At 51.0% G+C, this 9837-nt stretch overlaps 1 long non-coding RNA gene across 1 annotated transcript in view; it reads right to left on the reverse strand.

Moving 5' to 3' along the window:
• The window catches only part of LOC137570296 (uncharacterized), a 72488-nt gene extending 66862 nt beyond the window's left edge, over positions 1–5626 (reverse strand). Inside the window, exon 1 of the long non-coding RNA XR_011030995.1 lies at positions 5527–5626. This is a non-coding gene — a long non-coding RNA (uncharacterized lncRNA). The remainder of the gene's footprint in view (positions 1–5526) is intronic.
• Positions 5627–9837: the final 4211 nt, after the last annotated feature.

The following is a 9837-nucleotide window of genomic DNA, read 5'->3' on the forward strand; positions in this document are numbered from 1 at the left end:
CCTCCATCCCCATCGGCCACACTGATCCTGTGTTGGGACCGCCGGACAGAAGAAAATAAAAACATTCCCGGTTGCCGCTGCGTGCAGGCGCAGTAGCAGCTTCTCACTTGGGCTCTGGTGAAAATATCCGAGCCGATCGGGTCTGCTTCCCGGTGCAGCCGTGAGCGGGGAGCTGCTAGTGCGCATGCGTACACGCCAACATGCAGTCATCAATCTTGAGGGGTCCCAGCTCTGGGTCATCTCTGACCCAGAAGCTTCCCCCTCCTGAGGTAAATACCCCCGGGGCACTTTTTTCCCTACAGGTACATTTTAAAAGTTCCCACTAATGATACAATTCCACGGTAATTGATCAGAAACAATCGGTCGTGACCATTAACAACCAAATTAACAGTAGCCAAGTCCATCAAATCTATAGAATTTTTCAGATCAATCCCTTCGAATTGGCTAGCTGGAATCCGGTCATGAATGGGCATGACCGATCGTTTCTGACTGATTATCGGAGAAAGGATCGGCCACAGAATTGTATAATTTATGGGCAACTTAAAGCTATGTACACACATTAGATAAAAAGCAGTTGGGACCCAACTAAAATGACCAATTAATAATGTTTCATGATCTTAAAGCAGACGTAGCCAACCAACCTTCAGAGACTGCATCAAATTACCAATATTGGGAGTGAGTCATGATCCAACTGGCTGGATCCTTTCAACCGATGATTGTTCATCAACGGGAGTGTATACAGTTAATTAAACAACATATAATGTTCTTGCTGCGTACAGCGCACAAAGTCGATCGTTCATAATCACTCATGTTTGTACAGAGATTGATCGTTTTAGTAAATTGCACCTCAGACGTCACTTCCACATTCCCTGTCAATTTCTTCTTTCTTTAATCGTTCAGTTTGCAGAACAATCATTGGTCATTGTTCATTTTGACCAACTTTTGCCTGATGTGTGTATTTAGCTAAAAGGGATACTTAAAGAGAAACTGTAAACAAGAATTGAACTTCATCCCAATCAGTAGCTGATACACCCTATCCCATGAGAAATCTATTCTTTTTCACAAACGGATCATCAGGGGGCGCTGTATGGCTGATATTGTGTTGAAACCCCTCCCACAGTGTGATGTCAGGACCATGGTCCTGATTTACTGTCTGTGAACCTCATTGCATTGTGGGAAATACCTGTTTACAGCTCTTTCCAACTGCCAAAAAAGAGCAGCATCTCCTTCCGGTGACATCACCTGCCAGCAGTAAAAATGTCACCATGTGATAAATGTCAGAATGTAAATCAGGGAGAGGAAAGATTGTACAATGGGCAAACACTGACTGAATCATTTATACATAATTATTGTAAAAATGAAGCAATTTTATATTACATTATTTACACTGGAGTTTCTCATTACGTCTAGTTAAAAATAAAAGCCAGTTGTACTTACTGGGGCTTCTACAAGCCCCTTGCAGTTGCCCCGTGCCTGAGATGATACTCTACGATCCTCTGCCCCCCCGCTGTGGCTCAGTTTAGTTTTCTCTGACTGAGCCTTTAGCTGGCCACAGCGCCTGCACGACTCTGGCCATGTGCGTTCTCGTTAGTGCGAGAAAATCTCTACTGCACCAGCAATGGGAGTGCGAGCGAGGATGTGTGCAGCCAGGGGAGTGCAGGCGCAGTGCTGAGAAGGACACTGAGCCGTGGCAGGGTACCGGAGGATCATAGGGCACAGGGTGACTGCAGGGGGCACGTAGAAGCTCCAGGTAAGTAAAACTGGCTTTTATTTTTAACCTGGCTTAAAGAGACTCTGAAACGAGAATAAATCTGGCTTCAGAGCTCATAGTTAGCAGGGGCATGTGTGCCCCTGCTAAAACGCCGCTATTGCGCGGCTAAACGGGGGTCCCTTACCTTCAAAATCCCCTATGTGCAGCGGGGGAGCGCTTCCGCATTGGGGCAGGGCTAACCACCGCAGCCCTGCCCCACACGCGTCTGTCAGCGCGTATCTCCGCCTCTCCCCCGCCACTCTCAGTCTTTCTTCACTGAGAGGGGCGGGGGAGACGCGGCGATGCGCCGCTGATAGACGCGACTGGAGGCAGGGCTGCAGCTGTTAGCCCTGCCTCCAGCAGCAGCAAAATCTCCGACCAATGTGGTCGTTGATTTTGCTGGGGGGGGGGGGGGGGTTGGGGGTGAAGGGACCCCCATTTAGCCGCTGGAAAGCACACATGCCCCTGCTGAATATAAGCACTGAAGCGAGATTTATTCTCACTTCAGTGTCTCTTTAAGAATCCCTTTAAAGTGGATCCGAGATAAACTTTAACTCATTGCATGATTGAGTTCCTTACATATACTTTATAGGGCCTTCCTCAAGCCAAATACTACTTTTGTTTTTGTTTTATTACTCTAATTTCCTATTAACTAAACAAGCCTCGCCCACAGCTTCTTTTGTGCCTTGGCACTGTAGCAAGAGCTTATGGGAGCTCAGTCTGGGCAGGAGGAGGAGGTTACTAGCCAGATATTTCAGAGGCAGAGGGGAGGAGGAGAGGGGACTGAATTTACACACAGGCAAGCTGATAGCATCTCCAGCCCTCAGCCTGTGACAATGTGACAAACAGAACATGGCTGCCCTCATTGTATCACAGGAAGAAATAATCATAAACTGTTGAAGTGGTTTGCAGCTAGATTTTCTGTGTAAACTATCTAAACTTTAGATAAGATATTTAGACAAGTTACTTGTTATAGTTAGTTTTTCATCTCGGATCCGCTTTAAGAATCTGGAAGAGAGGATGGAGCTGATGGTGAGAGAGAGAAAGAAAGAAGAAAAACAGAAGAAAGTTCATACCATAGCAAGAGGGACAGTCCCTCTTTGGGGGTCCCTGTCCCTTTGTCCCTCTTTCTTCCTCAGTTGTCCCTCTTTCAGGACTGTACAGATCTATATAAATATATGTATTTTCTTACTGAAAATGTGTGTAACCCCACTACGCCAACGTGCGTGACCGCAGCGGCAGCCCCAGGAGTACCTTACACTAATTGGCATCAAGTCCTGGGTGCGGGAGCGCATGCGCACGCATCTTCGCTTGAATGACGGAGCTCCAACTCACTAGGGGGGTGTAAGCCTAGGGTCTTCAAGTGGTTATTTGACTCTAAACTTTATCCCCATCCTTTGAATTGATATATTTCCTATTTTCAAATAATAATCTGATAGAAAATGAGCCAGGGCAGAAAGGACCAGTGTCGCAGTGGAGGCACGGGGGGGGGGGGGGGGGGGGGGGCACAGGGGGGCAGAGGGAGGCAGTGGGGGCATGGGGGGGGGGGAGAAAGGTAAATTAAAACATAGTTTTTATCTTTGCTTAAAAAAAGAATGCTTGTAACTTCATACTAAAAAAAGAGCTACAGTTCAATTACATTAATACTGCTGTGATTCAGTTGAGTGCTGATGTCTCTGTACTACAAGTCCCAGTGTGTCTCACTGATGTCTCCCCTGTCTCTGTAGCACTACAAGTCCCAGCGTGTCTCATCATGGCAGTTTCTAGGCTAGATTGCTCCCAGGGCAAGGGTGTAAAAAGTGGTGCCCCTAGTATAAGTTCCCCTAGTATACGTAGCCAGGTATAGGTCCCCCTAGTATAGGTAGCCAGGTATAGGTCCCCCTAGTATAGGTAGCCAGGTATAGGTCCCCCTAGTATAGGTAGCCAGGTATAGGTCCCCCTAGTATAGGTAGCCAGGTATAGGTCCCCCTAGTATAGGTAGCCAGGTATAGGTCCCCCTAGTATAGGTAGCCAGGTATAGGTGCCCCTAGTATAGGTAGCCAGGTATAGGTGCCCCTAGTATAGGTAGCCAGGTATAGGTCCCCCTAGTATAGGTAGCAAGGTATAGGTCCCCCTAGTATAGGTAGCCAGGTATAGGTCCCCCTAGTATAGGTAGCCAGGTATAGGTCCCAATAGTATAGGTAGCCAGGTATAGGTGCCCCTAGTATAGGTAGCCAGGTATAGGTCCCCCTAGTATAGGTAGCCAGGTATAGGTCCCCCTAGTATAGGTAGCCAGGTATAGGTCCCCCTAGTATAGGTAGCCAGGTATAGGTCCCCCTAGTATAGGTAGCCAGGTATAGGTCCCCCTAGTATAGGTAGCCAGGTATAGGTGCCCCAGTATAAGTAGCCAGGTATAGGTGCCCCTAGTATACGTAGCCAGGTATAGGTGCCCCCAGTATAGGTAGCCAGGTATAGGTTCCCTGGTATAGGTAGCCAGGTATAGGTGCCCCAGTATAAGTAGCCAGGTATAGGTGCCCCTAGTATACGTAGCCAGGTATAGGTGCCCCCAGTATAGGTAGCCAGGTATAGGTTCCCTGGTATAGGTAGCCAGGTATAGGTGCCCCCAGTAAATGTAACCAGGTATAGGTCCCCCTAGTATAGGTAGCCAGGTATAGGTGCCCCAGTATAAGTAGCCAGGTATAGGTGCCCCTAGTATACGTAGCCAGGTATAGGTGCCCCCAGTATAGGTAGCCAGGTATAGGTTCCCTGGTATAGGTAGCCAGGTATAGGTGCCCCAGTATAAGTAGCCAGGTATAGGTGCCCCTAGTATACGTAGCCAGGTATAGGTGCCCCCAGTATAGGTAGCCAGGTATAGGTTCCCTGGTATAGGTAGCCAGGTATAGGTGCCCCAGTATAAGTAGCCAGGTATAGGTGCCCCTAGTATACGTAGCCAGGTATAGGTGCCCCCAGTATAGGTAGCCAGGTATAGGTTCCCTGGTATAGGTAGCCAGGTATAGGTGCCCCAGTATAAGTAGCCAGGTATAGGTGCCCCTAGTATACGTAGCCAGGTATAGGTGCCCCCAGTATAGGTAGCCAGGTATAGGTTCCCTGGTATAGGTAGCCAGGTATAGGTGCCCCAGTATAAGTAGCCAGGTATAGGTGCCCCTAGTATACGTAGCCAGGTATAGGTGCCCCCAGTATAGGTAGCCAGGTATAGGTTCCCTGGTATAGGTAGCCAGGTATAGGTGCCCCCAGTAAATGTAACCAGGTATAGGTGCCCCTAGTATACGTAGCCAGGTATAGGTGCCCCCAGTATAGGTAGCCAGGTATAGGTGATGGGGGGGGGGGGAGCAGCAGTAAGACTGGGACTCAGCCGCAAGAAGGGGGCCCGACTTCTCCCTTTCTCTCCTGGGGCCCCCTCTGTGCTCCTCCCTCCACTGCAGCATTATAGCCAGCAGGAAACCCACAAGAAACAACTCACCTCCTTCCGGGCACAGAGCAAAGTTTACTTGCTGATGGGCTCCTTTGTCTGCAACGCCTCTTACTCTCCCTATTTCCGCTTATCAGGAGGTAGTAAGAGTAAGAGGCATTGCAGAAAAAGGAGACCAGCCGCAACTGAACTGCGATTGGAGCCCAGAAGGAGGTGAGTTGTTTCTCGTTGGCTTCCCATTGGCTATAATGTTACGGTGGAGCCCCCCTAGTCCCAGTGTGCCTGCGGCTCCCCCCATCACTGCTCCCCCACCCCAATGTGTATGGAGTAGTAATAATAATAATAGTTTGGTGACAGGGCCTCTTACTTGCAGTGACTGCCTGGAGCAGGGCCATTCCCAGCAGGAGGGTGAGGTATGCAGCTGCAGCAGCTCTCATGGCGTCTGGTATGTGGAGTGGATGTCGGGATCCAGTTCTGCCACTTCTTATATCGGGAGTCAGTGGGGAGGAAGAGGTGGAGTCAGTGGGGAGGAGGAGGTGTACTAGTGGATGTAATGTCAGAACGCTCCTCCCACTTTATTATATACTCCGTGTCATATGCTTGTTATTTTATGTACAGCAAGGCCAGGAAGATAAGTGATATTGTAGTTTTGCATCATATGATGAGAGGCCAGAAGCACTCCTGGGGTTTATAGCTTTCTGGGGTAATAATAGCGACACTTGTCTCCATTCTTCTCTCCAACACCTCTGCTGACCTCCATGGTGTGTATAAATATTGGATAATCCTGTGTAATACAACGCTAGGGTAGCTGCGTCCTCAGCCTGCGTCCGCGTAGTGGGGTCAAGAAGAATTTAAATTCAAAAAGACCTTGTAGTTTTTGAGAAAATGAATATGAAAATCAGAGGGGGGGGGGGGGAGAGTCACCTGTCTCAGAGGTCTGACTAACATTGCATATGACATGATGGAGACAGTGGGGACAGGATACAGCAGTGGTGGGCGGCACTGATCTGAGGTCTGACAGCACTGAGAGTAGATACAGTGCAGGTAGGGGGGCACCTGTCTCTATCAGAGGTCTGACTAACACTGCATATGACATGATGGAGGCAGTGGGGATAGGACACAGCAGTGGTGGGCGGCACTGATCTGAGGTCTGACAGCACTGAGAGTAGATACAGTGCAGGGAGGGAGGGAGCACCTGTCTCTATCAGAGGTCTGACTAACACTGCATATCACATAATGGAGCGGGGGCAGGACACAGCAGTGGTGGGCGGCGCTGATCTGAGGTCTGACAGCACTGAGAGTAGATACAGTGCAGGGAGGGGGGCACCTGTCTCTATCAGAGGTCTGACTAACATTGCATATGACATGATGGAGCGGGGACAGGATACAGCAGTGGCTGGTGGTGCTGATCTGAGGTCTGACAACACTGAGAGTAGATATAGTGCAGGGAGGGAGGGAGCACCTGTCTCTATCAGAGGTCTGACTAACACTGCATACGACATGATGGAGCGGGGACAGGATACAGCAGTGGCTGGTGGTGCTGATCTGAGGTCTGACAGCACTGAGAGTAGATACAGTGCAGGGAGGGAGGGAGCACCTGTCTCTATCAGAGGTCTGACTAACACTGCATATGACATGATGTAGGCAGTGGGGACAGGATACAGCAGTGGTGGGCGGCACTGATCTGAGGTCTGACAGCACTGAGAGTAGATACAGTGCAGGGAGGGAGGGGGGCACCTGTCTCTATCAGAGGTCTGACTAACACTGCATATGACATGATGGAGGCAGTGGGGATAGGACGCAGCAGTGGCTGGCGGTGCTGATCTGAGGTCTGACAGCACTGAGAGTAGATACAGTGCAGGGAGGGAAGGCACCTGTCTCTATCAGAGGTCTGACTAACATTGCATATGACATGATGGAGGCAGCGAGGACAGGATACAGCAGTGGTGGGTGGCGCTGATCTGAGGTCTGACAGCACTGAGAGTAGATGCAGTGCAGAGAGGGAGGGAGCATCTGCCTCTATCAGAGGTCTGACTAACACTGCATATGACATGAGGGAGGCAGCAGGGGACAGGATACAGCAGTGGTGGGTGGCGCTGATCTGAGGTCTGACAGCACTGAGAATAGATGCAGTGCAGGGAGGGAGGGAGCACCTGTCTCTATCAGAGGTCTGACTAACACTGCATATCACATAATGGAGCGGGGACAGGATACAGCAGTGGTGGGCGGTGCTGATCTGAGGTCTGACAGCACTGAGAGTAGATACAGTGCAGGGAGGGAGGGAGCACCTGTCTCTATCAGAGGTCTGACTAACACTGCATATCACATAATGGAGCGGGGGCAGGACACAGCAGTGGTGGGCGGCGCTGATCTGAGGTCTGACAGCACTGAGAGTAGATACAGTGCAGGGAGGGGGGCACCTGTCTCTATCAGAGGTCTGACTAACACTGCATACGACATGATGGAGCGGGGACAGGATACAGCAGTGGCTGGTGGTGCTGATCTGAGGTCTGACAGCACTGAGAGTAGATATAGTGCAGGGAGAAAGGGAGCACCTGTCTCTATCAGAGGTCTGACTAACACTGCATACGACATGATGGAGCGGGGACAGGATACAGCAGTGGCTGGTGGTGCTGATCTGAGGTCTGACAGCACTGAGAGTAGATACAGTGCAGGGAGGGAGGGAGCACCTGTCTCTATCAGAGGTCTGACTAACACTGCATATGACATGATGTAGGCAGTGGGGACAGGATACAGCAGTGGTGGGCGGCACTGATCTGAGGTCTGACAGCACTGAGAGTAGATACAGTGCAGGGAGGGAGGGGGGCACCTGTCTCTATCAGAGGTCTGACTAACACTGCATATGACATGATGGAGGCAGTGGGGATAGGACGCAGCAGTGGCTGGCGGTGCTGATCTGAGGTCTGACAGCACTGAGAGTAGATACAGTGCAGGGAGGGAAGGCACCTGTCTCTATCAGAGGTCTGACTAACATTGCATATGACATGATGGAGGCAGCGAGGACAGGATACAGCAGTGGTGGGTGGCGCTGATCTGAGGTCTGACAGCACTGAGAGTAGATGCAGTGCAGAGAGGGAGGGAGCATCTGCCTCTATCAGAGGTCTGACTAACACTGCATATGACATGAGGGAGGCAGCAGGGGACAGGATACAGCAGTGGTGGGTGGCGCTGATCTGAGGTCTGACAGCACTGAGAATAGATGCAGTGCAGGGAGGGAGGGAGCACCTGTCTCTATCAGAGGTCTGACTAACACTGCATATCACATAATGGAGCGGGGACAGGATACAGCAGTGGTGGGCGGTGCTGATCTGAGGTCTGACAGCACTGAGAGTAGATACAGTGCAGGGAGGGAGGGAGCACCTGTCTCTATCAGAGGTCTGACTAACACTGCATATCACATAATGGAGCGGGGGCAGGACACAGCAGTGGTGGGCGGCGCTGATCTGAGGTCTGACAGCACTGAGAGTAGATACAGTGCAGGGAGGGGGGCACCTGTCTCTATCAGAGGTCTGACTAACACTGCATACGACATGATGGAGCGGGGACAGGATACAGCAGTGGCTGGTGGTGCTGATCTGAGGTCTGACAGCACTGAGAGTAGATATAGTGCAGGGAGAAAGGGAGCACCTGTCTCTATCAGAGGTCTGACTAACACTGCATACGACATGATGGAGCGGGGACAGGATACAGCAGTGGCTGGTGGTGCTGATCTGAGGTCTGACAGCACTGAGAGTAGATACAGTGCAGGGAGGGAGGGAGCACCTGTCTCTATCAGAGGTCTGACTAACACTGCATATGACATGATGTAGGCAGTGGGGACAGGATACAGCAGTGGTGGGCGGCACTGATCTGAGGTCTGACAGCACTGAGAGTAGATACAGTGCAGGGAGGGAGGGGGGCACCTGTCTCTATCAGAGGTCTGACTAACACTGCATATGACATGATGGAGGCAGTGGGGATAGGACGCAGCAGTGGCTGGCGGTGCTGATCTGAGGTCTGACAGCACTGAGAGTAGATACAGTGCAGGGAGGGAAGGCACCTGTCTCTATCAGAGGTCTGACTAACATTGCATATGACATGATGGAGGCAGCGAGGACAGGATACAGCAGTGGTGGGTGGCGCTGATCTGAGGTCTGACAGCACTGAGAGTAGATGCAGTGCAGAGAGGGAGGGAGCATCTGCCTCTATCAGAGGTCTGACTAACACTGCATATGACATGAGGGAGGCAGCAGGGGACAGGATACAGCAGAGGTGGGTGGCGCTGATCTGAGGTCTGACAGCACTGAGAATAGATGCAGTGCAGGGAGGGAGGGAGCACCTGTCTCTATCAGAGGTCTGACTAACACTGCATATCACATAATGGAGCGGGGACAGGATACAGCAGTGGTGGGCGGTGCTGATCTGAGGTCTGACAGCACTGAGAGTAGATACAGTGCAGGGAGGGAGGGAGCACCTGTCTCTATCAGAGGTCTGACTAACACTGCATACGACATGATGGAGCGGGGACAGGACGCAGCAGTGGCTGGCGGTGCTGATCTGAGGTCTGACAGCACTGAGAGTAGATACAGTGCAGGGAGGGAAGGCACCTGTCTCTATCAGAGGTCTGACTAACATTGCATATGACATGATGGAGGCAGCAAGGACAGGATACAGCAGT

This window comes from Hyperolius riggenbachi, chromosome 4 (assembly GCF_040937935.1).
Source record: "Hyperolius riggenbachi isolate aHypRig1 chromosome 4, aHypRig1.pri, whole genome shotgun sequence".
Classification (NCBI taxonomy): domain Eukaryota; kingdom Metazoa; phylum Chordata; class Amphibia; order Anura; family Hyperoliidae; genus Hyperolius; species Hyperolius riggenbachi.